Source organism: Thamnophis elegans, chromosome 12 (genome assembly GCF_009769535.1).
Source record: "Thamnophis elegans isolate rThaEle1 chromosome 12, rThaEle1.pri, whole genome shotgun sequence".
Taxonomy (NCBI): domain Eukaryota; kingdom Metazoa; phylum Chordata; class Lepidosauria; order Squamata; family Colubridae; genus Thamnophis; species Thamnophis elegans.
The window spans coordinates 56,430,951-56,436,133 of record NC_045552.1 but is presented as its reverse complement, the minus strand read 5'-3'; positions in this window follow the sequence as shown (position 1 = coordinate 56,436,133).

The following is a 5,183-nucleotide window of genomic DNA, read 5'->3' as shown; positions in this document are numbered from 1 at the left end:
CTGATTCCATGGGCACAGGCACCTCTTCACACATTGTGTGATGCTTCCCGTCATGACCCCTGGAAAAGGTTATTATGCCCACTAATTAAAAGGCAAAAGGTGAATTAGAGCAGCATTAAAAGAATTTCCCCAATTATAATGTAAGTGGGCAAAGACACAGCTGCTCCCACAAGGGCGGACATTAACTCCGGAAAGGTGTCAGTCATCACTACGAATATTTGAGGATTCAGCTATTGGAAAGGAAGGAAGGTGGGAGAAAGGGAAAGGACAAAGAGAAGGAAGAAAAGGAAATGAGAAGAAAGGGAAAGTAGAAAGGGAAAGGAAAAAGGGAAGGAAGGAGATGATAAGAAAAGGTAGGAGAAAGAAAGGAAAAAGGGAAGGAAGGAGATGAAAAGGAAAGGAAGGTGGGAGAAAGGGAAAGGAAAGAGGTGAGGGAAAGGGAAGGAAGGAATATGAGAAAGAAGGAAAGCGGAACAAAGGGAAAGAAGTAAAATCCAGCGTTCTCAAACTTTTGGCAGCTCACGTTTGCTCGCGATCTGCACCCCCCGAAGGGACTCCACACCTCACGAGAACACTTGCCTCCGTTTTAAACATCTGAATGCCAAAAACAGAGATTTCATGAATTATGAACAATCCACATCTCATTTTATTTTAATTTTTTTGTTTCTTGTCTTGGGGTGTTTTTCAAGCGAATCAGAAATCGTCCCTTGGAAGTGGCGGAGGGAAGGCCGCCGCAGGGGCTGGCAACGTCTCCCGCTATCTTGGGAACAGCTAACGAACCAAATATGAGGTTTTGTTTTTTTTTGTAAAAATATAAATCCAAGCAGGGCCAAGAGGCAGGTGAAGGAAAGGTTTGCTGGATTCTTCTGAACCTGCCTTGGAAAGAGGTCGGCTGGGATGCTGGAGCATCCTTTTCACATGCTGCTATCTCCCAGGGAGCGTTCTATTTGCATTTTCAAAGCAGGTAGTCATCTTTGAGGCAAGGCTTTTGTCTTCAGCCTGAAGATTTGCTCTTTGGACTGGAGAGGGAGGGGGAAGCCCCAATAAACAAGCCGGCTGCCCCAGCTCCCAAGGCAGGAGCAGAAAGGACACCATAAGGTCATCTGTCAAACCCAAGCCAACATACCTGCCGGCGGCAGAGAACATAATGAAAATGCCATCAAAGGGAGGCTTGGTCTTTGGGGAAGCGAGACACATTAGGGCTCTCGATTGCTGGACTCCCTGTGCTTCAAATCAGCAGGCCTAGTGGGGAGGGACTAAGGAAGCTGTAATTCAGCTACAAAAACACAAGATTCTCAGCCAAATTTTTGGGCAGAACATCCGCCAGTGGCCGAAAGGTTTGGCTTCCCCTTCGGGGAAAAGGGCGGCATATAAATGCAATAAATTCAATAAATTCAAATTCAATTCCTTATCAGAGACGGTCCTTCCAAATTTGGCTGAACCAGGATGGGGCTCAGAAGCTAAGCAGCAATAGCAATAGCAATAGTTAGACTTATATACCTCTTCATAGGGCTTTCAGCCCTCTCTAAGCGGTTTTACAGAGTCAGCATATCGCCCCCAACAACAATCCGGGTCCTCATTTTACCCACCTCGGAAGGATGGAAGGCTGAGTCAACCTTGAGCCGGTGAGATTTGAACAGCCGAACTGCTGAACTGCAGTCAGCTGAAGTAGCCTGCAGTGCTGCATTTAACCACTGCGCCACCTCGGCTCAGCAGGCTGCGTCCTTGCATGGGGCACCTCCTAGACCCGTGATGGTGAACCTATGGCACGCATGCCATAGGTGGCGCAGGGAGCCCTATCTGCCGGCACGCGAGCCATCAGCTAACAGATTGCAGAGACAAAGAATGCCTTGGCTTTCGAGAAGGGATTTTGTTTTGACTACGTAGCATCTAACTCCGCACAATCCCCCCTCCCAATTTCTCACAATGGAAGAAGGCATAGTAGGATAATAGAAAGTGTGGCAGGCCAAAGATCGCAGAGGAATATGGTTGCAGGCCTGACAGGCAGCCTCTCCTCAGAAGAAAAGTGTTTCCTGAAAAGAGAATAATGTGGGGATTAACTTAAGCATAACTAACCACCTCTCCCTCTCCCGGGGGAACCCTTTGGCTTGTCGGGAAATTTATCACGGAATTGTTTCACTAACTTATCAGCTTTTACATTCCAACTTTTCACCCAAGTAGCTTCAGACAACGGGCAGCCCTTCCAATGCTCTACATGGGGCAGCCCTTGAAGAGCATTCGGAGACTTCAGCTTGTCCAGAATGCAGCCGCGCGAGCGATTGTGGGTGCACCTCGGTTCACCCACGTAACACCTATCCTCCGCGAGCTGCACTGGCTGCCTATTGGTCTCCGGATACGCTTCAAGGCGCTAGTCGTCACTTATAAAGCCCTTCATGGTATTGGACCTGGGTACTTGAGAGACCGCCTGCTGCCAATCACCTCCACTAGACCGATTAGATCCCACAGATTAGGCCTCCTCCGAATTCCATCCGCCGGCCAGTGTCGACTGGCGATTACCCGGAGGAGAGCCTTCTCTGTGGCCGCTCCGACCCTCTGGAACGATCTCCCCGTGGAGATTCGAACCCTCACCACCCTCCAGACCTTCCGCAAAGCCCTTAAAACCTGGCTATTCCGACAGGCCTGGGGCTAAAAAGCTTCTACCCCTTCTCGAATGGTATGACTGTTGTGTGTTTTAAATTATGTATTGTTGCACGTTGTTTTAATTTTTTGTCTGTATCCCCCTCCCTTGGTTGAGTTGTGAGCCGCCCTGAGTCCCCTTCGGGGGAAAAGAGCAGCATATAAATAAAATAAACATTCAACATTCAACATTCAATGCACTAAATACTGTGAACGACCTCTATACAACCTAGAATCTAAAATTTTCTTCCCTTCATAGCGAGTTTCTCCTGCTATCACTACTGGAGGAGGGGAGGCTGGGTCATCCCCTTTTCCCACAATAGAAAAGGCATAAAAGAATAATAGAAAGTGTGGCAGGCCAAAGATCGAAGAGGAATATGGCCGCAGGCCTGACGGGTCTGTCAGCATTGGGATTGGTTCTAGCAGAAGAATCTTGCAAGCTGTATTGCTTCCCCCTCTTACACTTCTGTGAATTAAGGAGGTGTCTATCAGAGTTGCTCCTGAACTTTATCTGGACATGAATAACTCCATCATCTTCCTGACTCTCTGCATCTGGGCAGGCTGCCCTTCAGCAAATGAAGACTGGACATCACAATTTTGCCAAGGGGACTAAAGAAGTGTGTCACATTTCCAGATAACCCAGTGGCCACATCTACAATATCCCCCCCCCCCACTTCCCGGTCATGGAAGAGTCCTATCCAGGGGTGAAATTCAGCAGGTTCTGACAGGTTCTGGAGAACCGATAGTGGACATTTTGAGTAGTTCGGAGAACCGGTAAATGCCACCTCTGGCTGGCCCTTGAGTGGGAAGGGAAGGGGGATTTTGCAAATCCTTCCCCTGGAGGGAGAAGGGAATGGAGATTTTACAGTATCCTTCCCTGCCTCGCCCACAAAGCCATGCCATAGCAATAGCAATAGCAGTTAGACTTCTATACCGCTTCATAGGGCTTTCAGCCCCCTCTAAGCGTTTACAGAGTCAGCATATCGCCCCCACAGTCTGGGTCCTCATTTCACCCACCTCGGAAGGATGGAAGGCTGAGTCAACCTTGAGCCGGTGAGTTAGAACCGCTGAACTGCAGATAACAGTCAGCTGAAGCGGCCTGCAGTATGCACCCTAACCACTGCGCCACCTCGGCTCATGCCCACAAAGCCACACCCACAGAACCACAGAATTGAATTTCACCACTGGTCCTACACACGAAAATAGCCGGAGAGGCACTGCTATTTTCCCCTATTTTTGTTACTGTCCCCTTTCCAGAAGCAACCGAGAACAGCATGCCCTCCGTTTTTCCCCCTGCCAATTCCCAACATCTAAAGTGACAGGAGGGAAACATTATTCTCAGTCCAGAGGCCAGTAATGAGTCGAGCTGTAGTTAATCAACAGTATTGATTTTCTTCAGCGTCAAGGCCTTTCAGTCCAGGGACATGTCGTGCTGGCTTTGCATACATTCAGAGTCAGAAACCTCAAAAGTCCCCAGTTATGGGAGCTCAACCCCACACAGTGATTTACCCCAGACTTAGGAGGCCATGCGGCTGGCTGGAACATCCAGGATTGTTCCTGGACCTTGATAATCCTGGAGAATTGCAAGATATCTCTGTTAGGAGCCAGTTTTGACCCACAGGCATGATTTAATCCAGGAAGGGAGACAAGGAAGTTAGACTCGAATGGCTTCTTCTAATAATGTTTCTCAACCTTAGCAACTTTAAGGGGACTTCGACTCCCAGAATTCCTCTGCCAGCCATGCGGACTGGGGAATTCTGGGAACTGTTCCATCTAAAATGGTTGACTGTTTCTAGTTAGACTTAGGGTTAGGGTAAGATCTAGGAAGTCCTTTGGCCATGAAGTTCCTTTGGTAGCCTTGGCCAATCCCTCCTCCTAGTCTATTTTATGGGGTGAGTGGTTGTGAGAATAAAATCTAGGGAAGGCGGGGGGCGGGGGGGAATCACACAGGTCACTTTGACCCTCGTGGAGGAATATGGGATAGAAATGCTGCTGCTGTTGTTGTTAGTTGCAAGTCATGTCCGACCCGCGACCCATGGACAACATTCCTCCAGGCCTTCCTGTCCTCTACCATCCTCTGGAGTCCACTTAAGCACATGCCAGCTGCTTCAGTGACTCCATCCAGCCACCTCCTTCTCTGCCGTCCCCTTCTTGTTTTGCCCTCATTCGTTCCCAGCATGAGGCTCTTCTCCAGGGAGTCCTTCCTTCTCATTAGGTGGCCAAAGTACTTGAGATAGATAGATAGATAGATAGATAGATAGATAGATAGATAGATAGATAGATAGATAGATAGATAGATAGATAGATAGATAGATAGTGTGAGTTGCAAAGTCATGTCCAATCATCATGACCCCATGGACAATGTTCCTCCAGGCCCTCTTGTCCTCTCCCATCCTCTGGAGTCCATTTAAGCTCACGCCGGCTGCTTCGGTGACTCCATCCAGCCACCTCCTTCTCTGCCGTCCCCTTCTTCTTTTGCCCTCATTCGTTCCCAGCATGAGGCTCTTCTCCAGGGAGTCCTTCCTTCTCATCAGTTGACCAAAGTA